Source organism: Ostrea edulis, chromosome 5 (assembly GCF_947568905.1).
Source record: "Ostrea edulis chromosome 5, xbOstEdul1.1, whole genome shotgun sequence".
NCBI lineage: Eukaryota > Metazoa > Mollusca > Bivalvia > Ostreida > Ostreidae > Ostrea > Ostrea edulis.
In genome coordinates this window covers 62,638,117-62,662,490 of record NC_079168.1, presented here as the reverse complement: position 1 = coordinate 62,662,490, position 24,374 = coordinate 62,638,117, and the positions used below count along the sequence as shown (strand labels likewise).

The 24,374-nt window shown below is 43.2% G+C and overlaps 1 pseudogene; it reads left to right on the top strand.

Annotated features, from left to right (window-relative positions):
• The first annotated feature begins 8,325 nt into the window (after positions 1 to 8,325).
• On the top strand, positions 8,326 to 12,120 carry LOC125652882 (uncharacterized; annotated as a pseudogene).
• Positions 12,121 to 24,374: the final 12,254 nt, after the last annotated feature.

Below are 24,374 nucleotides of genomic sequence, written 5' to 3'. Positions count from 1 at the left end.
GCGCGCTGGTTACATGCTGCTAGGAAATTTGGTTCCGCAGGTGCCTAGATGGTCGAGCGGTCTAGCGTGCTGGTTACATGCTGCTAGGAAATTTGGTTCCGCAGATCGTGAGTTCAAGGGGCAGAAGTGGGTATCCAGATAAAGTGCAATTTTCTGTGCTTTAGACGGGGCTCAAGTGGGTATGCAGATAAAGTGAAATTTTCTGTGCTTTATATATACATGTATAATATATTAATAGAATCCTTCATTAGTACGAGTGTGGGATAGGGAAATCCCACCGAGGGGACAAGATTCGCAGTCTAGAACGAGGCTGTGCCGAGTCCTAGACGGCAAATCTTGTTCCAGAGGTGGGATTTCCCTATCCCACACAAGTAAATAATGAAGGATTATTTTTCTCACATTTTACCTACAGTTTAGTGCATAGATTTATGAGCTATGAGAAAATTTTAAATTATGAAAATCCTCATTTGAACTTCAATGCAAAAACTAATTAGATAGGCAGAAAGATCACACCTGAAAATGGTTTACACTGTAAATGTAAACTAAAAAACCCAAGGTTGTCCATCAGAAAGTATACTACATTAAAATTTAAAGAAAACAATACAAAATATTTTACTTCACCGTGTAACGTAAATCTTCACCGTGTAACGTAAATCATAGAAAATATATGACGTCACAATCAAATGACGTCGCAGCAGTGTGAGACAGAAAAATCTCACATGGCTGTCTCGCATGGGTAAAGTCGATCTCACACTGGTGATAATGTGAGAAATATATATATATATATGTAAACCAGTGTCGTCTACAATACATCATTATAGTAATGGAATTTTCTTTTTGTAATGCTTTATTCCTGTGCTACATACACATATTACATATTACGTAAACATTGTACATATTTTGCATAGAAATGCCCTCACCTTCCAACTTGCACACTTAGCTCACACATACATAGGTTATGAGATATTCTATATTAATTACCAAGGGATACAGTCATTGACAGCGGTAGACCTTGTAATTTAAAATGTTTTTTTCTTCGTTAATTAATTAGCACTACCAGACCATTACGTCTAATTAATTAATTCACACATTGCGTATTAATATGCTGACGGTGTTTGTTTTAATTGATCCTGACATATGTTATCATCATAGTTTAAATCTCCTTCAAGGGCATAGTTTTTTTCCCTGAAAAGTGTTCTAACGGTACATCATTTGAAACTGGAAAAAAATCGTCGTTGGATAGTATACATAACGAAGGAGGGCAAGGGGACTGACTAGTCTCAGCAGGAAGCCGGTATACAAACTTCAATCGCCACCATGTTTTTATTTCATTTAGTTTTCTATTGGTTTTTAAGTTTATTTTGATTATATATTTCCGCAATATGCTTTCAAAATAAGTGATATACATATTTATTTTGTCACATTAAAATCAGTCAATTCGAGTTTGTGTTATGCTGGTGGTTCGATTTTTGAGTATTGAAATATTTGAACATTCCTTTAAACCCAAATGGCACATGCCACTTTGAGGCGATATTGCGCTGGTCCATCTTTTCTGGGGTAAGCATTTTCTATTAATTTATATGTATTATAAATAATAATTTGAATGTTTAGTCCTAAAATCGTTCACGTAAACGGAATTCCTTTTGTTTACTTTGTTGTAAATTTCTGTGATTACTGTTAATGTTCTATAATTAAATACCATTATGATTATGGTGTTTAGTTACGATCCTTCGGATGAGACCGCAAAAACCGAGGTCCCGTGTCACAGCAGGTGTGACACGATAAAGACCCCTCCCTGCTCAAAGCCCGTAATCGCCGAGCATACCCTAATTTTTGCAGCCCTTCACTGGTAATGTTGACATCTCCATATGGGTGAAACATTCTCGAGAGGGACGTTAAACAATTTTCAAACAATCGATCAGTTATGGTCTCAAAGTAATAGTTTGTCAACAAATGATGTTGTTGATTCTGTAAATTAGACTGAGTAATCCTGGAGTATAACGAGTATTTAGTACCGTTACATGTATTTGTATGTTTCTAACATGAAACTATGTTACGTGTTTTAGTGTATAGCCACCCGTGCTAAATGTGCATTGTCTATGAATGGTGAATTGTTTGTGTATAAATCCTACAGTGACTAGTACCTGTGTGCAGTGACCTTGAGCTGATCGTAAAACTTTTGTGTAGACAAGGAGACCACTGGCCCTAGTATGTGTATGCATTCAGAAAGGATTCCGAACCAACCCGGAGCTCTGCGTGATGTGGACGCACGAGGCAGGACCAACTCTCATCATAATACTGACTGGAGACCATTTGTGAATAAACAGAAGATAGGGTATACAGAGTTATTTATACTCGTTTGTTCTTGCTTGTTAATCGATTATAGTTTATAGTTTATAGTTTAAACACTCATCATATCTAGTTGAGGGGGTCGTTGTGGGGGCGGAGGGGGGGGGGGGGGGGGCGTAAAAACTATGTGAATTTAGTTAATTACCCAGGCTCAACTAGCCCGGGTTCCCGGGCGATCTAAACACCTACTTTTGAGGGATACCAGATAAGCTTTACCACCCAGTGAGACCTATGCTAGACCTGCCTTTCAGGGATACCGAGTTAATTATCAAGGATCAACAAGCCCAGGTTCCCGGGCGATCTAAACACCTACTTTTGAGGGATACCAGATAAGCTTTACCACCCAACGAGCCCTATCCTAGACCTGCCTTTCAGAGATACCGAGTTAATGATCAAGGCTCAACTAGCCCGGGTTCCCGGGCGCTAAATTCACCTACTTTTGAGGGATACCAGATAAGATTTACCACCCAGCGAGCCCTATGCTAGACCTGCCTTTCAGGGATACCGAGTTCATTAATAGGGCTCAACTAGCCCGGGTTCCCGGGTGATCAAAACACCTACTTTTGAGGGATATCAGATAAGCTTTACCACCCAGCGAGCCCTATGCCAGACCTGCCTTTCAGGGATACCAAGTTAATTATCAAGGATCAACTAGCCCGGGTTCCCGGGCCCTAAAGTAACCTACTTTTGAGGGATACCAGATAAGCTTTACCACCCAGCGAGCCCTATGCCAGACCTGCCTTTCAGGGATACCAAGTTAATTATCAAGGCTCAACTAGCCCGGGTAACTGGGCGATCTAAACACCTACTTTTGAGGGATACCAGATAAGATTTACCACCCAGCGAGCCCTTTGCTAGACCTGCCTTTCAGGGATACCAAGTTACTTAATAGGGCTCAACTAGCCCAGGTTCCCGGGCGATCTAAACACCTACTTTTGAGGGATTCCAGATAAGCTTTACCACCCAGCGAGCCCTTTGCTAGACCTGCCTTTCAGGGATACCAAGTTACTTAATAGGGCTCAACTAGCCCAGGTTCCCGGGCGATCTAAACACCTACTTTTGAGGGATTCCAGATAAGCTTTACCACCCAGCGAGCCCTATGCTAGACCTGCCTTTCAGGGATACCAAGTTAATTATCAAGGCTCAACTAGCCCGGGTAACCGGGCGATCTAAACACCTACGTTTGAGGGATACCAGATAAGCTTTACCACCCAGTGAGACCTACGCTAGACCTGCCTTTCAGGGATACCAAGTTGATTTATAGGGTTCAACTAGCCCGGGTTCCTGGGCGCTAAAGTCGCCTACTTTTGAGAGATACCGGACAAGCTTTGCCACCCAGCGAGCCCTATGCTAGACCTGCCTTTCAGGGATACCAAGTTAGTTATCAAGGCTCAACTAGCCCGGGTAACCGGGCGATCTAAACACCTACTTTTGAGGGATACCAGATAAGCTTTACCACCCAGCGAGCCCTATGCTAGACCTGCCTTTCAGGGATGCCAAGTTACTTAATAGGGCTCAACTAGCCAAGGTTCCCGGGCGATCTAAACACCTACTTTTGAGGGATACCAGATAAGATTTACGCCCTATGCTAGACCTGCCTTTCAGGGATACCGAGTTCATTATTAGGGCTCAACTAGCCCAGGTTCCCGGGCGATCTAAACACCTACTTTTGAGGGATACCAGATAAGATTTACGCCCTATGCTAGACCTGCCTTTCAGGGATACCGAGTTCATTATTAGGGCTCAACTAGCCCAGGTTCCCGGGCGATCTAAACACCTACTTTTGAGGGATACCAGATAAGCTTTACCACCCAGCGATCCCTATGCTAGACCTGCCTTTCAGGGATACCAAGTTAATTATCAAGGCTCAACTAGCCCGGGTAACCGGGTGATCTAAACACCTACTTTTGAGGGATACCAGATAAGCTTTACCACCCAGTGAGACCTACGCTAGACCTGCCTTTCAGGGATACCAAGTTGATTTATAGGGCTCAACTAGCCCGGGTTCATGGGCGCTAAAGTCACCTACTTTTGAGGGATACCGGACAAGCTTTGCCACCCAGCGAGCCCTATGCTAGACCTGCCTTTCAGGGATACCGAGTTAATTATCAAGGCTCAACTAGCTCGGGTTCCCGGGCGCTAAATTCACCTACTGTTGAGGGATACCAGATAAGCTTTGACACCCAGCGAGACCCATGCTAACCCCTTTCCAGGCTGATTTCAGGCTCGAAACTTGCCAGATCCGTAGGGCAGAACTCGCTCTTTAGAACCCCACCCAGAAAAAATCTCTGAGGGGGGGGGGGCGCTTAGCACCCGGGGTGGGGATTGAAAAAAAGGCTCGAACTGACCGCCGATGTGAGACTTCGGGGCAATTTTGACTACTCCAAAAAAATTCAAAGTCCCTCCCCACCCCCCAAGATGGAAGATCGGACTGCAATTTTAGGAGGGTATGTTTTCGACCATTTCCCTTCAGACCAGGGTAAAAATCCCCCTAAAAATCCAAGGATAAAAAAACCTACGCCATACCCCAAAAAATTAAGTACTTTCATACCTATACATTATAATGGGGTAAGTTGGGTATACCACTTAGACCATCCTCATTCCTGAGTCGTTTGGAGCCATATTTCTAGGGGCTGGGCTAACCCTTCCCTGATGGTTAGGCATTAATTTTGACCCTCCATTCAACCCCGAAGGAGTTTTTTCTAATCCTTTATGGGAACCCTAGGGGATAGGGCATTTTTCACCTTTTTTTGGATTTTGCCATAACTTTGTCAAAAATGCCCCTAGCGCCCCGGGGGTCGGGGGACGTTAATAATTGGCGCAATTTGGAGGATCTAACTGCCAACACCCCCCGGGAATTAGTTCTTTTTCAGAAAAGGCATCCTAAGCAGGGTTAGGGTTAGGGTTAGGGTTAAGGGTTAGGGTTAGGGTTATAACATAATTACGAGTTCATTAGGAGGTTCATCTCGTCACTGTCAAGTGAAAATCACGTGTTGTATGTGGGCGGAGTTAACTATTAGTATAAATATAAAGCTCTGGCGTTGAATTCGTCCATTTTTGTTTCTTCGGATATATGAATAGGGAAAAAATAATCAGGTATTGTTTTTATCTTAATTCTTGTGAGACTTTGAAATGTAACTGACCACGTGATTACTAATTGAAATATTTGAATTTGATAAACCGGAACTTATCTGGTTATAATTTTTACTTGTACAAATTATTCTTTTTCAGTTTTCTGTAGTTAACATGTGTGAAACAGAAGTTTTGATAACAACTGGAGAAGAAAATACGCAATGCCTTGTTGCCGAGTTTGAAAGTAATAATTTTGAAGCTGAATCTTTCTTGAAAAGCGATTCAACCCTATGTATAAGATACTGTAGAATAGTCAATATCGCCCAAGATCTGTGGCTGCGTTTAACTGGGGACATTGATGGCATAGTAGGAATTCTCAACAATTTTTCAGATATTACTGCTCCGTTTTCGTATATCAGTATATTACCGAGAGGAGAGAGAAGTTTAATTGATGTATACCAAATATTGAGAAAACATTTACCGTTACAGTTGTACAATTCTGACGGTATGCAGTATTTGAAATGGATAAAAAGTTTTAAATGTTTAGAAGGGGATGGCTTTGATTTTCACTTTACTTTCTTACCAAGAGAAGGAAATTTGCATTATCCTAAGTACAACAGACGTGAATTTCAGAAGTTGCAGTATGTTTATTATGAAGATTTCAGAAAGCAACTTTCAAATACTAGAATGAATTTGGATGAAAAAAGTTTGTCCAGAAGTACAATGAAGAAAAACGTAATTTCCGATATAAGAAAATTGCATGTTTTACCAGATGACCTAGAATTTATTTTGAACACCTTCGACAAGTCTTCAAAAGATGCACAGAATTGACAATTTTAATATATGTATCATTGCATTCAAATTTGGTGATAGAGATCATTCAAGTCCAATAGAAATAAATGCTTTTAATGTGTACCCAGCTGATGTGAGCATTCATGCTGCCCTTACCATTTCATCGCCTATTTTGTCACAAAGTTTGTTTTGGTCGCGCTATGGTTTACAGGACATCGTTGGTGATAGGGGAAATGTTGTTCCAACATTAACCCTGCGATCCAAGACTTGCACGATAACTGATTCATTATCTTCCTCTAAAGAAAGCAATCAGTGAAATCAATGAAACGAGTTTGATTTTTGTTAAAACTACTTTCTATGAATTGTTTATCCTAGTTATCAATAAAACTCTATTTTTTCTTGATGAGTAGTGTATTTTCAATGCCAAGAAATTTGTTATCCATAAACCATTTCAGAAAAAGAGTGAAAAGGAATTTATCTCTTTCAATACAAGAAGTGGAAGTTTAACGTTATCTTAGATAATTTAGATAAATACGGTGAGGCGAATGACATTTAAGAAAATCAATTACTTACCCATTACTTTAGATAATTAAACAAATTTGATGCAAATCTGAAAGAAAAATTAAGCACCAACTATAATATTTAATAAGAAATGTGTAAATGGACCACTATAAAGAAAACCTACTTCTTCCCCAGCTCCTCTACAGCTAAACTCTAACTGATTGAAATGTGATGCTTCCGCGCTAATATACCCCAGCCCCAGTGAGGGTTAAGGATAAGGGTAAGGATTAATTTTTAAGCGTTGAGGATAAGTGTGTGAAGGTGAAGGAAAACCAATTGAGAGCTGAGGATAAAATTCTGAGGGTTGAGGGTTAATTTTTAAGCAATGTGGATAAGTGCATGAGGGTTAAGGATAAGGGAATGACGGTTGAGGATAAAATTCTGAGGGTTGAGGATTAATTTGTAAACGTTGAGGATAAGTGTATGAGAGTTGAGGATAAGCAATTGAATGCTGAGGATAAATTTCTGAGGGTTGAGGATTAGTTTTTAAGCGTTTAGGAAAAGTGTCCAAGGTTTGAGGATAGGCTTTGGAGGGCTGAGGATAAAATTGTGAGGTTTGGGGATTAATTTTTAAGGGATGAGAAAGTTTATGAGGGTTAAGGATAAGCAAGTGAGTGTTGAGGATAAATTTTTGAGGGTTGAGGATTAATTTTTAAACGTTGAGGATAAGTCTTTGAGGGATGAGGATAAGATATTGAAGGCTGAGGATAAATTTATAAGAGTTGGGGATTACTTTTTAATCTTTTAGGATCAGTGTCTGAGGGTTGAGGATAAGCTTTTGAGGGTTCATGATAAATTTCTGAGGGTTGGGGATTAATTTTCAAGCGCTGAGGATAAGTGTTTGAGGGTTGAGGATAAGCAATTGAAGGCTGAGGATAAATGTAAAAGAGTTGAGGATTAATTTTTAAGTGCTGAGGAAAAGTATCTGAGGGTTGAAGATAAGTAAGTGAGGGTTTTAGGATAAAATTATGAGGGCTGAGGATTAATTTTTAAGCGATGAGGATAAGTGTCTAAGGGTTGAGGATAAGCTTTCGAGGGCTGAGGATAAAATTTTGAGGGCTGAGGATTAATTTGTAAGCGACGAGGATTAGTGTCAAAAGGTTGAGGATAATCTTTTGAGGGCTGAGGATAAAAATATGAGGGCTGAGGATTAATTTTTAAGCGATGAGGATAAGTGTCTAAGGGTTGAGGATAAGCTTTTGAGGGCTGAGGATAAAATTTTGAGGGCTGAGGATTAATTTGTAAGCGACGAGGATAAGTGTCAAAAGGTTGAGAATAATCTATTGAGGGATGAGGATAAAAATATGAGGGCTGGGGATTAATTTTTAAGTGATGAGGATCAGTGTCTAAGGGTTGAGGATAAGCTTTCGAGGGCTGAGGATAAAAGGTTAGGGTTAGGGTTAGGGTTAGGGTTTAGGGTTTAGGGTTAGGGTTATAACATAATTAGGGTTAGGGTTAGGGTTAGGGTAAGGGCACTTTGACGTGTTGCGGGTGCGGGATTGCGGGACTCCGCCCACTTTTTGTCATGTGACTTTCTAAGCGTGTTTATTCTTGACTTGATAGCTGTTTGATGGTATCTGACGTCTTGCTTAGAGATGCTATATGGAACATTAAAACCAAAGATGAATTAGGATTGTAGGAGAGCGATTTCATGGTAAGTATATATTGTCATATGTTTATGATTTATGATAACAATATAGGCCTAAATTAATTGTATGTACTTAGCCAAAGTGAGTGAATATGACTAGTATGTAAATTTATATGTGACATTTAATAATACTTAACACGATAGCTAATCGTTATAACATTGAACAATAATATTATGGGTTGGAATATGATAGTGAACAATGACAAGGAAAAGAATGTGTTTTTTGTTGTATAATATTATATATGCATTCGGAAGACATATATATGTTCGTATAATAATAAGTAGAAATGGGGTATACCTAAGGTATGCCCAGGGTATACCCAGGGTGTACCCCATGGTATACCCTGGGTATACCTCCGGTATACCTCAGGTATACCCCAGGGTATACCCAGGGTGTACCCCAGGGTATACCCAGGGTGTACCCCAGGGTATACCCAAGGTGTACCAAGAGTCAGGGTATACCCCAGGGTATACCTAAGGTGGTATACCCTGTTGTATACCTAATTTAATATACTCCAGGGTATACCCAGGGTATACCCCAGGGTATACCACAGGGTATACCCAAGATATACCTAATTTGGTATACTCCAGGGTATACCCAAGGTATACCTAGTTTGGTATAACACAGGGTATACCTAAGGATATACTCAGGGTATACCTAAGGGTTAGGTTTAGGGTTAGGGTTAAGGGTTAGCGTTAGGTATTTAGAGTTATAGGACTAATTGTTAGCTATATTATCCTTTTTTGTTGCAGATGGAGACCGACGATGATGAGCAGTCCTTTGCAGATACAGTATTAGAAAACAATAATCTAGCCAAGATATACAGTCCTTTATATGAGAATCCCCAGGTTTTTCTTAGGAGGAATGAAATAATATTTGGACGAAGTGTAACTGTCGATGAAGCAGAGAGAGATGTATGGCTGCACTATTCCTTTGATGTTGACGGGTGTGTCTTGGAATTGAATACCTTGGAGGCGATCACAATGCCTGTTCGACACATATCCCTGTTATCAAACGACGTTGCCAGTCTAAGGGAAGTAAGAAGTGTTTTTAAAAAACACGTAGACTTAACACAATTTAGTAAAAGTGAACTGATGACATTCAGCAGTAGCGTTGGTTTTCAGTTATTTTATGAAAGGGGTTGGGAATGTTGGATAGCTTTAATTCCAACCCATCGACGAAATTCAGTAGGACTTTCAAGAGTGCAAACCAGACAGCAAACCGCCAACTTTTTTATGGAATTTCGAGAGAAATTCAAAGCTATGTTGATGTCTCTTGCTTTGTGTGGAGAGGCTACTCGAACAATTCAAAAGAATGATATGAATAATGTTAAAAGACTGTTTGTCTTGCCCGATGACTGTTCATTAATATTGAAATGCCTTCAGATTTCCTTAAACCAGGTATCTCAGATTGAGAACATGAGACCCATCCTGTTTTGTTTCCGATTCGGAGAGAAGATGACCAGCGCACTATCACTTTGTGATTTCAATAGCAATTTCATATTGCGAACAACCCTTCATGTTGCTGCCAATATATCGACAGATGGTGACGTTGACCTTCTGTGGTCTACCGCAGGGCTACAGAATATCATCGGCCATAGAGGTACTCTAAGCACCTGCTTATCCTTCGTAGACTGTGGCAATTTCCGAAGTAATTTAGATGGCAGGCCAATGGATATTAAAAATATTCTAAGAAATTGTTGTCGTTTTCCTGACCAAATACAATTTGTTCAACTGTATGCGGATGTTCCACATCGTAAGCCAAATGGTCGTTTTCATCCTGTCTCAGCATGCATTGGGGGAGGCATGTGCTTTCCAAGGTCAACATCAGACGCTTTTCTAAAGGATGCTGATCATTACATCTCAAGCTTAGAGAACAATTTCCTGCTGATGAAAAATAGTTCTTGCAGACTGGAGTTTGTGGTATCGCTGGATACTCTTTCGTCTGATCACCTGAATTCTCGGGATTTTTTTGTTCAGAAAAATTTAGAAGAACTACTAGAAAACGTTCCGTTGCTGGTTCCTTTCCCACCGCAAACGCTGAAATGCATACGACATCTGGGGATATGGATGTGTAAAGAACTCCGAGAAATGCTAAGAGAGTTTCAAAACACTGGAAATGTGCTTACCACGTGGCAATCCTATCAATTAGAATTAGCCTGCGAGAAAGTGCTATGGGGACAACCACTCTGTGCAAGAAGTACAAGATATGCAGTCAATCTTGGTCCCGGAGGTCTATCGCCAAGTCGAAGTTTGACGGACCAGTATGGATTCTTGGCGTTAGACGTATATTCAACAAGTATGCTTGATGATCGAAGCATCCCTCCACCTGAGATATGGACCAACTCTGAGAGCACCCGTAAAATGATTAAACGCTCAGTGGGTTTGCACGACCATTTGGATGCCTGTTATGGAGTCATTGGTAGACATTTGGTTATTGCATTGCTTGGCGACTTGTACGAAATTGGAACCGCCTCTCGTTACGTTCTATTTGAAGACTTTTTAGGGGAGATGAAATCTGACAAGACCAGGTTTAAGACGATCGGTACCGTGACCCTAAATTCATTGGTAAAACTGTTGGCATCGAAGAGGAGAAGCCAAAACACAAATGGTATATCCAAGCTTGTGCATACTTTTGGAGAAAAATACTCTTCCATTAAAAGAAGTTCTGCAGGCTGGATTTCAGGAGCTCCAATTAAAACACTTTCCAGCAGTAACGACATACGACCGTCATGGAAATATGACTCTGGCATGGTCATTTCATGGGAATTTTTGGAGTCTTGTTACGGATAATCAGCCTTCCGAAGTAGATGTTAGTACACAAGAACTTATGTCAGATCTAGTCCGCGGTGATTTGGAAAACCGCGGACTAGTGTATCAAAGCAGACTGAAGAAGACCCCAAAGATATTACCATGGATGTCGATATGCCTACGGCGACTGAAAAGAGAACACCTCCAGTTAGATTCAACGGTGATCGTATTAACATACATCTCCTGCATCGCTTTCCTGATGCAGGGGTTGTATGTTGAATACGACAGACTTGTTCCTCTGGTGAGAGATCTTCCCGTGGATCAGAATCGCTTAATTTCCCTTGAAATATTATCCAAATTGCGGCTGGCCAAATTAAACTTACGAAATCTACCATTGCACCGCCTACACTTTACCGTCCCGCATAAAGTCGATATGGAATTGGGGAAAGAAAGGACGAAACAAAATGAAGACGACCCTAATTCGAAAGGAGAGAGAACAACGGACGAAGTATCCACGAAAATAGGAGATGATGACGATCTCCTTGTGTTTGAAAGAAACATAGGACCACAAAGAAGCATAAACTGCAAACCAATAAGAAAACTGACCAGCAGTACTTGGTCCGGGCAAGAGATAGAACACCTTCATGAAGTGGGCCGTGTCGATGGTCTAACCACTCGCCAGAAATTCGAACTTTTCAAATCCAAATGCGCTCAAAGGAATATTCCTTTCCGAACATTCAGAGCGTTTGAAACGAAATTAAGCAGATTATAAGTAAGACGATTGACTTGTATTCTTTGATATGCAAAACATAACCAATGTTATTAAAGACAAGTTTACTGGCAGCATTCAGAGCTGTTCAAACGAAATGAACCAGAATATAAGTGAATTGATTGACTTGTAGTGATTCCTATGCAAAATATTACAACTGTTATTAAAATAAAGATCAGTTTTTTCTATGACAATTTTTATTTCTTGGTTCAATATAGTCTACCTGACATTATTCTATATGGAACAAAAGTTTTATTTCTTGTTGCAGGGAATGCTTATAATGATCAAATGTTTTCTTACATTGTTCAGTCTATAAATGAAAAAAAAAACCATCTCTTTCATGGTAACGTTTTGCCTTGCATGCGTCTGGTTCAAATCAAACATTGTACATAAAGAGGTAAAACAAATCACAAAGAGCGTAAAACATACTTCAGAAATTATTCGAATAGTCCTTAGAGAGAGGACCATTATGAACCCTTAACTCTTCCCGACCCTGCGGTTAAAGACTTAACCCTGATATGGGTGCTCATTTCAGGGTTACCTCAGGGTTACCCCCTTAAAGGGATCAATCGTTCAGGGTTACGCCCTTTTTGGGATAGTGGGGTCATGTTGTCCCTTATGAACCCTTAATCCTTCCCTATCCCTTTGGTTAAAGACTTAACCCTGATATGGGTGCTCATTTCAGGATTACCTCAGGGTTACCCCCTTAAAGGGATCAATCAGTCAGGGTTACGCCCTTTTTGGGATAGTGGGGTCATGTTGTCCCTTATGAACCCTTAAACTTTCCCGATCTCTTTGGTTAAAGACTTAACCCTGATATGGGTGCTCATTTCAGGATTACCTCAGGGTTACCTCCTTAAAGGGATCAATGATTCAGGGTTACGCACTTTTTGGGATAGTGGGGTCATGTTGTCCCTTACGAACCCTTAACCCTTCCCGATCTCTTTGGTTAAAGACCGAACCCTGATATGGGTGCTCATTTCAGGCTTACCCCAGGGTTACCCCTTAAAGGGATCAATAAGTCAGGGTTACGCCCTTTTTGGGATAGTGGGGTCATGTTGTCCCTTATGAACCCTTAATCCTTCCCGATCCCTTTGGGTAAAGACTGAACCCTGATATGGGTGCTCATTTCAGGGTTACATGTACCTCAGGGTTACCCCCTTAAAGGGATCAATCAGTCAGGATAACGCCCTTTTTGGGATAGTGGAGTCATGTTGTCCCTTATGAACCCTTAACCCTTCCCGATCCCTTCGGTTAAAGACTAAACCCTGATATGGGTGCTCATTTCAGGTTTACCTCAGGGTTACCCCCTTAAAGGGATCAATGGTTCAGGGTTACGACCTTTTTGGGATAATGGTGTCATTTTGTCCCTTATGAACCCTTAACCCTTCCGGATCTCTTTGGTTAAAGACTGAACCCTGATATGGGTGCTCATTTCAGGGTTACCTCAGGGTTACCCACGTAAAGGGATCAATCAGTCAGGGTTACGCCCTTTTTGGGATAGTGGAGTGATGTTGTACCTTATGAACCCTTAACCCTTCCCTATCCCTTCGGTTAAAGACTAAACCCTGATTTGGGTGTTCATTTCAGGTTTACCTCAGGGTTACCTCCTTAAAGGGATCAATCAGTCAGGGTTACGCCCTTTTTGGGATAGTGGGGTCATGTTGTCCCTTATGAACCCTTAACCCTTCCCGATCCCTTTGGTTAAAGACTTAACCCCGATATGGGTGCTCATTTCAGGGTTACCTCAGGGTTACCCCCTTAAAGGGATTAATCAGTCAGGGTTACGCCCTTTTTGGGATAGTAGGGTCATGTTGTCCCTTATGAACCCTTAAACCTTCCCGATCCCTTTGGCTAAAGACTGAACCCTGATATGGGTGCTCATTTAAGGGTTACCTCAGGGTTACCCCCTTAAAGGGATCAATCAGTCAGAGTTACGCCCTTTCTGTGATAGTGGAGTCATGTTGTCCCTTATGAACCCTTAACCCTTCCCGATCCCTTTGGTTAAAGACTGAACCCTGATATGGGTGCTCATTTCAGAGTTACCTCAGGGTTTCCCGCTTAAAGGGATTAATGGTTCAGGGTTACGCCCTTTTGGGGAAAGTGGGGTCATGCTGTCTCTTGTGAACCCTTAACCCTTCCCGATCCCTTTGGTTAAAAACTTAACTCTTATATGGGTGCTCATTTCAGGGTTACCTCAGGGTTACCCCCTTAAAGGGATCAATGGTTCAGGGTTACGTCCTTTTGGGGAAAGTGGGGTCATGCTGTCTCTTGTGAACGATTAACTCTTCCCGACCTTGCCGGTTAAAGACTTAATCCTCATATGGGTTCTCCTTTCAGGGTTACCTCAGGGTTACCCCCTTAAAGGGATTGATCAGTCAGGGTTACGCCCTTTTTGGGATAGTGGGGCATGTTGTCCCTTATGAATCCCTAACTCTTCCCGACCTTGCCGGTTAAAGACTTAATCCTCACATGGGTTCTCCTTTCAGGTTTACCTCAGGGTTACCCCCTTAAAGGGATTAATCAGTAAGGGTTACGCCCTTTTTGGGATAGTGGGGTCATGTTGTCCCTTATGAACCCTTAACTCTTCCCGATCTCTTTGGTTAAAGAGTGAAACCCGATATGGGTGCTCATTTCAGGGTTACCTCAGGGTTACCCCCTTAAAGGGATCAATGGTTCAGGGTTACGCCTTTTTGGGGAAAGTGGGGTCATGCTGTCTCTTGTGAACCTTTAAACCTTCCCGATCCCTTTGGTTAGAAACTGAACTCTGATATGGGTGCTCATTTCAGGGTTACCTCAGGATTACCCCCTTAAAGGGATCAATGATTCAGGGTTACGCTGTTTTTGGGATAGTGGAGTGATGTTGTCGCTTAAGAACCCTTAACCCTTCCCGATCCCTTTGTCTAAAGACTGAACTCTGATATCGGTGCTCATTTAAGGGTTACCTCAGGGTTAACCCTTAAAGGGATCAATCAGTCAGAGTTACGCCCTTTTTGGGATAGTGGAGTCATGTTGTCCCTTATGAACCCTTAACCCTACCCGATCCCTTCGGTTAAAGACTTAATCCTCATATGGGTTCTCCTTTCAGGGTTACCTCAGGGTTACCCCCTTAAACGGATCAATCAGTCAAAGTTACACCCTTTTGGGGATAATGGGGTCATGTTTTCCCTTATGAACCCTTAACCCTTCCCGATCCCTTTGGTTAAAGACATAATTCTGATATGGGTGCTCATTTCAGGTTTACCTCAGGGTTACCCTCTTAAAGGGATCAATCAGTCAGGGTTACGCCCTTTTTGGGATAGTGGGGTCATGTTGTCCCTTATGAACCCTTAACTCTTCCCGATCCCTTTGGGTAAAGACTTAACCCTGATATGGGTGCTCATTTCAGGGTTACCTCAGGGTTACCCCCTTGAAGGGATCAATGGTTCAGGGTTACGCCCTTTTTGGGGATAATGGGGTCATGTTGTCCCTTGTGAACCCTTAACCCTTCCCAATCTCTTTGGTTAAAGACTGAACCCTGATATGGATACTCATTTCAGGGTTACCTCAGGGTTACCCCCTTAAAGGGATCAATAATTCAGGGTTACGCCCTTTTTGGGATAGTGGGGTCATGTTGTCCCTTATGAACCCTTAACCCTTCCCGATCCCTTTGGTTAAAGACTAAACCCTGATATGGGTCCTCATTTCAGGGTTACCTCAGGGTTACCCCCTTAAAAGGATCAATCGTTAAGGGTTACGCCATTTTTGGGATAGTGGAGCCATGTTGTCACTTATGAACCCTTAACTCTTCCCGACCTTGTCAGTTAAAGACTTAATCATCATATGGGTTCTCCTTTCAGGGTTACCTCAGGGTTACCCCCTTAAAGGGATTAATCAGTCAGTGTTACGCCCTTTTTGGGATAGTGGGGTCATGTTGTCCCTTATGAACCCTTAAACCTTCCTGATGCCTTTGGTTAAAGACTGAACCCCGATATGGGTGCTCATTTCAGGGTTTCCTCAGGGTTACCCCCTTAAAGGGATCAATGGTTCAGGGTTACGCCCTTTTGGGGAAAGTGGGGTCATGCTGCCTCTTGTGAACCCTTAAACCTTCCCGATCCCATTGGTTAAAAACTGAACTCTGATATGGGTGCTCATTTCAGGGTTACCTCAGGGTTACCCCCTCAAAGGGATCAATGATTCAGGGTTACACCCTTTTTGGGATAATGGGGTCATGTTGTCCCTTATGAACCCTTAACCCTTCCGATCTCTTTGGTTAAAGACCGAAACCTGATATGGGTGCTCATTTCAGGTTTACCTCAGGGTTACCCACTTAAAGGGATCAATCAGTCAGGGTTACGCCCTTTTTGGGATAGTGGGGTCATGTTGTCCCTTATGAACCCTTAACCCTTTCCGATCTTGCCGGTTAAAGACTTAATCCTCATATGGGTTCTCCTTTCAGGGTTAACTCAGGGTTACCCACTTAAAGGGATCAATGATTCAGTGTTACGCCCGTTTTGAGATAGTGGGGTCATGTTGTCCCTTATGAACCCTTAACTCTTCCCGACCTTGCCGGTTAAAGACTGAACCCTGATTTGGGTGCTCATTTCAGGGTTACCTCAGGGTTACCCCCTTAAAGGGATCAATGGTTCAGGGTTACGCCCTTTTTGGGATAATGGGTTCAGTTGTCTCTTATGAACCCTTAACCCTTCCCGATCTCTTTGGTTAAAGACTGAACCCTGATATGGGTGCTCATTTCAGGGTTACCTCAGGGTTACACCCTTAAAGGGATCAATGATTCAGGGTTACGCCCGTTTTGGGATAGTGGGGTCATGTTGTCCCTTATGAAGCCTTAACCCTTCCCGATCCCTTTGGTTAAAGACTTAACCCTGATATGGTTGCTCAGTTCAGGTTTATCTCAGGGTTACCCCCTCAAAGGGATCAATAGTTCAGGGTGACGCCCTTTTTGGGATAATGGGGTCATGTTGTCCCTTATGAACCCTTAACCCTTCCCGATCTCTTTGGTTAAAGACTGAACCCTGATATGGGTGCTCATTTCAGGGTTACCCCCTTCAAGGGATCAAAAATTCAGGGTTACGCCCTTTTTGGGATAGTGGGGTCATGTTGTCACTTATGAACCCTTAACCCTTCCCGATCCCTTTGGCTAAACACTTAACCCTGATATGGGTTCTCCTTTCAGGGTTACCTCAGGGTTACCCCCTTAAAGGGATCAATAGTTCAGGATTACGCCCTTTTTGGGATAATGGGGTCATGTTGTCCCTTATGAACCCTTAACCCTTCCCGATCTCTTTGTTAAAAGACCGAAACCTGATATGGGTGGTCATTTCAGGTTTTCCTCAGGGTCACCCACTTAATGGGATCAATAAGTCAGGGTTACGCCCTTTTTGGGATAGTGGGGTCATGTTGTCCCTTATGAACCCTTAACCCTTCCCGATCTTCCCGGTAAAAGACTTAATCCTCATATGGGTTCTCCTTTCAGGGTTACCTCAGGGTTACCCCCTTAAAGGGATCAATGATTCAGGGTTACGCCCGTTTTGGGATAGTGGGTTCATGTTGTCCCTTATGAACCCTTAATCCCTCCCGATCCTTTTGGCTAAAGACTGAACCCTGATATGGGTGCTCCTTTCAGGGTTACCTCAGAGTTACCCCCTGAAAGGGATCAATGATTCAGGGTTACGCCCTTTTTGGGTAAGTGGGGTCATGCTGTCTCTTGTGAACCCTTAACCCTTCTCGATCCCTTTGGTTAAAAACTGAACTCTGATATTGGTGCTCATTACAGGGTCACCTCAGGGTTACCCCCTTAAAGGGATCAAAAATTCAGTGTTACGCCCTTTTCGGGATAGTGGTGTCATGTTGTCCCTTATGAACCCTTAACCCTTCCCGATCCCTTTGGCTAAAGACTTAACCCTGATATGGGTGCTCATTTCAGGGTTACCTCAGGGTTACCCCCTTAAAGGGATCAATAGTTCAGGGTGACGCCCTTTTTGGGATAATGGGTCATGTTTTCCCTAATGAACCCTTAACCCTTCCCGATCCCTTTGGCTAAAGACTTAACCCTGATATGGGTGCTCATTTCAGGGTTACCTCAGGGTTACCCCCTTAAAGGGATCAATAGTTAAGGGTGACGCCCATTTTGGGATAATGGGGTCATGTTGTTCCTTATGAACCCTTAACCCTTCCCGATCTCTTTGGTTGAAGACCGAAACCTGATATGGGTGCTCATTTCCGATTTTTTTTCAGGGTTACCCACTTAATGGGATCAATCAGTCAGGGTTACGCCCTTTTTAGGATAGTGGGGTCATGTTGTCCCTTATGAAAACTCAACCCTTCCCGATCTTGCCGGTTAAAGACTTAATCCTCATATGGGTTCTCCTTTCAAGGTTACCTCAGGGTTACCCCCTTAAAGGGATCAATGATTCAGGGTTACGCCCGTTTTGGGATAGTGGGGTCATGTTGTCCCTTATGAACCCTTAACTCTTCCCGACCTTGCCGGTTAAAGTCTGAACCCTGATATGGGTCCTCATTTCAGGGTTACCTCAGGGTTACCCCCTTAAAGGGATTAATCAGTCAGGGTTACGCCCTTTTTGGGATAGTGGGGTCATGTTGTCCCTTATGAACCCCTAACTCTTCCCGACCTTGCCGGTTAAAGACTCAATCCTCATATGGGTTCTCCTTTCAGGGTTACCTCAGGGTTACCCCCTTAAAGGGATTAATCAGTAAGGGTTATGCCCTTTTTATGATAGTGGGGTCATGTTGTCCCTTATGAACCCTTCACTCTTCCCGATCCCTGTGGTTAAAGACTGAACCCCGATATGGGTGCTCATTTCAGGGTTACCTCAGGGTTACCCCCTAAAAGGGATCAATGGTTCAGGGTTACGCCCTTTTGGGGAATGTGGGGTCATGTTGTCCCTTATGAACCCTTAACCCTTCCCGATCTCTTTGGTTAAAAACTGAACTCTGATATGGGTGCTCATTTCAGGGTCACCTCAGGGTTACCCCCTTAAAGGGATCAATGATTCAGGGTTACGCCCTTTTTGGGATAGTGGGGTCATGTTGTTCCTTATGAACCCTTAACCTTTCCCGATCTCTTTGGCTAAAGACTGAACCCTGATATGGGTGCTAATTTCAGGGTTACCTCAGGGTTACCCCCTTAAAGGGATCAATCAGTCAGAGTTTCACCCTTTTGGGGATAATGAGGTCATGTTGTCCCTTATGAACCCTTAACCCTTCCCGATCCCTTTGATTAAAGACTTAACCCTGATATGGTTGCTCATTTCAGGTTTACCTCAGGGTTACCCCCTTAAAAGGATCAATCAGTCAGGGTTACGCCCTTTTTGGGATAGTAGGGTCATGTTGTCCCTAATGAACCCTTAACTCTTCCCGATTCCTTTGGGTAAAGACTGAACCCAGATATTGGTGCTCATTTCAGGGTTACCTCAGGGTTACCCCCTTAAAGGGATCAATCAGTCAGGGTTACGCCCTTTTTGGGATAATGGGGTCATGTTGTCCCTTATCAACGCTCAAGCCTTCCCGATTCCTTCGGTTAAAGATTTAACCCTGATATAGGTGCTCATTTCAGGTTTACCTTAGGGTTACCCCCTTAAAGGGATCAATCAGTCAGGGTTACGCCCTTTTTGGGATAGTGGGGTCATGTTGTCCCTTATGAACTCTTAACCCTTCCCGATCTCTTTGTTTAAAGACTTAACCCCGATATGGGTGCTCATTTCAGGGTTACCTCAGGGTTACCCCCTTAAAGGGATCAATGATTCAGGGTTACGCCCTTTTTAGGATAGTAGATTCATATTGTCCCTAATGAACCCTTAACCCTTCCCGATCTCTTTGGTTAAAGACCGAACCCAGATATGGGTGTTCATTTCAGGGTTACCTCAGGGTTACCCCCTTAAAGGGATTAATCAGTCAGGGATACGCCCTTTTTGGGATAGTGGAGTCATGTTGACCCTTATGAACCCTTAACCCTTCCCGATCCCTTCTGTTAAAGACTTAACCCTGATATGGGTGCTCATTTCAGGTTTACCTCAGGGTTACCCCCTTAAAGGGATCAATGATTCAGGGTTACGCCCTTTTTAGGATAGTAGATTCATATTGTCCCTAATGAACCCTTAACCCTTCCCGATCTCTTTGGTTAAAGACCGAACCCAGATATGGGTTCTCCTTTCAGGGTTACCTCAGGGTCACCCCTTAAAGGGATTAATCAGTCAGTGTTACGCCCTTTTTGGGATAATGGGGTCATGTTGTCCCTTATGAACCCTTAACCCTTCCCGATCTCTTTGAGTAAAGACTGAATTCTGATATGGGTGCTCATTTCAGGGTTACCGCCTTAAAGGGATCAATAATTCAGGGTTACGCCCTTTTTGCGATAGTGGGGTCATGTTGTCCCTTATGAAACCTTAACCCTTCCCGATCCCTTTCGTTAAAGACTTAACCCTGATATGGGTTCTCATTTCAGGGATACCTCAGGGTTACCCCCTTAAAGGGATCAATCAGTCAGGATTACGCCCTTTTTGGGATAGTGTTGTCATGTTGTCATGTTGTCCCTTATGAACCCTTAACCCTTCCCGATCTCTTTGGCTAAAGACTGAACCTTGATATGGGTGCTCATTTCAGTGTTATCTCAGGGTTACCCCCTTAAAGGGATCAATCAGTCAGGGTTACGCCCTTTTTGGGATAGTGGGGTCATGTTTTCCCTTATGAACCCTTAACCCTTCCCGATTGCTTTGGCTAAAGACTGAACTCTGATATGGGTGCTCATTTCAGGGTTACCTCAAAGTTACCCCCTTAAAGGGCTCAATCAGTCAGGATTACGCCCTTTTTGGGATAGTGGGGTCATGTTGTCCCTTTTGAACCCTTAACCCTTCCCGATCTTGCCGGTTAAAGACTTAATCCTCATATGGGTTCTCCTTTCAAGGTTACCTCAGGGTTACCCCCTTAAAGGGATCAATGATTCAGGGTTACGCCCGTTTTGGGATAGTAGGATCATGTTGTCCCTTATGAAACCTTAACTCTTCCCAACCTCTCCGGTTAAAGGCTGAACCCTGATATGGGTGCTCATTTCAGGTATACCTCAGGGTTACCCCATTAAAGGGATCAATCATTCAGGGTAACGCCCTTTTTGGCATAGTGGGGTCATGTTGTCCCTTATGAAACCTTAACTCTTCCCGATCCCTTCGGTTAAAGACTGAACCCTGATATGGGTGCTCATTTCAGGGTTACCTCAGGGTTACCCCCTTAAAGGAATCAATAATTCAGTGTTACGCCCTTTTTCGGATAGAGGGGTCATGTTGTCCCTTATGAACCCTTAATCCTTCCCGGTCCCTTTGGCTAAAGACTGAACCCTGATATGGGTGCTCATTTCCGGGTTACCTCAGAGTTACCCCCTGAAATGGATCAATGATTCAGGGTTACGCCCTTTTTGGGAAAGTGGGTCATGCTGTCTCTTGTGAACCCTTAACCCTTCCCGATCCCTTTGGTTAAAAACTGAAATCTGATATGGGTGCTCATTTCAGGGTCACCTCAGGGTTACCCCCTTAAAGGGATCAATGATTCAGGGTTACGCCCTTTTTGGGATAGTGGGGTGATGTTGTCCCTTATGAACCCTTAACCCTTCCCGATCTTGCCGGTTAAAGACTTAATCCTCATATGGATTCTCCTTTCAGGGTTACCTCAGGGTTATCCCCTTAAAGGGATCAATGATTCAGGGTTACACCATTTTTGGGATAGTAGGTCATGTTGTCCCTTATGAACTCTTAACTCTTCCCAACCTTGCCGGTTAAAGACTTAATCCTCATATGGGTTCTCCTTTCAGGGTTACCTCAGGGTTAACCCCTTAAAGGGATTAATCAGTCAGGGTTACGCCCTTTTTGGGATAGTGGGGTCATGTTGTCCTTTATGAACCCTTAACCCTTCCCGATCTTCCCGGTTAAAGACTTAATCCTCATATGGGTTCTCCTTTCAGGGTTACCTCAGGGTTACCCCCTTAAAAGGATCAATGGTTCAGGGTTACGCCCTTTCTGGGATAATGGGGACATGTTGTCCCTTATGAACCCTTAACCCTTCCCGATTTCTCTGGTTAAAGACTGAACCCTGATATGGATGCTCATTACAGGGTAACCTCAGGGATACCCCCTTAAGGGGATCAATAAGTCAGGATTACGCCCTTTTTGGGATAGTGGGGTCATGTTGTCCCTTATGAAATCTTAACCCTTCCCGATTTCTTTGGTTAAAGACTTAACCCCGATATGGGTGCTCATTTCAGGGTTACCTCAGGGTTACCTCAGGGATACCCCTTTCAAGGGATCAATGATTCAGGGTTACACCCTTTTTGAGATAGTGGGGTCATGTTATCCCTTATGAACCCTTAACCCTTCCCGATCTATTTGGTTAAAGACCGAACCCTGATATGGGTGCTCATTTCAGGGATACCTCAGGGTTACCCCCTTAAAGCGATATATCAGTCAGGTTTACGCCTTTTTGGGGATAGTGGAGTCATGTTGTCCCTTATAAACCCATAACTCTTCCCGACCTTGGCGGTTAAAGACTTAATCCTCATATGGGTTCTCCTTTGAGGGTTACCTCAGGGTTACCCCTTTAAAGGGAATAATCAGTCAGGGTTACGCCCTTTTTGGCATAGTGAGGTCATGTTGTCACTTATGAACCCTTAACCCTTCCCGATCTTGCCGGTTAAAGACTTAATCCTCATATGGGTTCTCCTTTCAGGGTTACCTCAGGGTTACCCCCTTAAAGGGATCAATGAGTCAGGGTTACGCCCGTTTTGGGATAGTGGGGTCATGTTATCCCTTATGAACCCTTAACCCTTCCCAATCCCTTTGGCTCAAGACTGAACCCTGATATGGGTGCTCATTTCAGGTTTACATCAGGGTTACCCCTTAAAGGGATTAATCAGTCAGGGTTACGCCCTTTTTGGGATAGTGGGGTCATGTTGTCCCTTATGAACCTTTAACCCTTCCCGATCCCTTTGGCTAAAGACTGAACCCTGATATAAGCGCTCATTTAAGGGTTACCTCAGGGTTACCCCATTAAAAGGATCAATCAGTCAGGGTTACGCCCTTTTTGGGATAGTGGAGCCATGTTGTCCCTTATGAACCCTTAACCCTTCCCGATCCCTTCGGTTAAAGACTTAACCCTGATTTGTGTGCTCATCCCTTAAAGGGATCAATGGTTTAGGGTTACGCCCTTTTGGGGAAAGTGGGGTCATGCTGTCTCTTGTGAACCCTTAACTCTTTCCGACCTTGCCGGTTAAAGACTTAATCCTCATATGGGTGCCCATTTCAGGGTTACCTCAGGGTTACCCCCTTAAAGGGATCAATGGTTCAGAGATACGTCATTTTGGGGAAAGTGGGATCATGCTGTCTCTTGTGAACCCTTAACTCTTCCCGACCTTGCCGGTTAAAGACTTAATCCTCATATGGGTTCTCCTTTCAGGGTTACCTCAGGGTTAACCCCTTAAAGGGATTAATCAGTCAGGGTTACGCCCTTTTTGGGATAATGAGGTCATGTTGTTTCTTATGAACCCTTAACACTTCCCAATCTCTTTGGTTAAAGACCGAACCCTGATATGGGTGCTCATTTCAGGGTTACCTCAGGGTTACCCCCTTAAAGGGATCAATATTTCAGGGTGACGCCCTTTTTGGGATAATGGGGTCATGTTGTCCCTTATGAACCCTTAACCCTTCCCGATCCCTTTGGCTAAAGACTTATACCTGATATGGGTGCTCATTTCAGGGTTACCTCAGGGTTACCCCCTTAAAGGAATCAATAGTTCAGGGTTACGCCCTTTTTGGGATAATGGGGTCTTGTTGTCCCTTATGAACCCTTAACCCTTCCAGATCTCTTTTGTTAAAGACCGAAACCTGATATGGGTGCTCATTTTAGGTTTTCCTCAGGGTTACCCACTTAATGGGATTAATCAGTCAGGGTTACGCCCTTTTTGGGATAGTGGGGTCATGTTGTCCCTTATGAACCCTTAACCCTTCCCGATCTTGCCGGTTAAAGACTTAATCCTCAGATGGGTTCTCCTTTCAGGGTTACCTCAGGGTTACCCCCTTAAAGGGATCAATGATTCAGGGTTACGCCGGTTTTGGGATAGTGGGGTCATGTTGTCCCTTATGAACCCTTAACTCTTTCCGACCTTGCCGGTTAAAGACTAAACCCTGATATGGGTGCTCATTTCAGGTTTACCTCAGGGTTACCCCCTTAAAGGGATCAATAATTCAGGGTTATTTTTTGAGATAGTGGGGTCATGTTGTCCCTTATGAACCCTTAACCCTTCCCGATCCCTTTGGGTAAAGACTTAACCCTGATATGGGTGCTCATTTCAGGGTTACCTCAGGTTTACCCCCTTAAAGGGATCAATCAGTCAGAGTTACTCCTTTTTCGGGATAGTGGGGTCATGTTGTT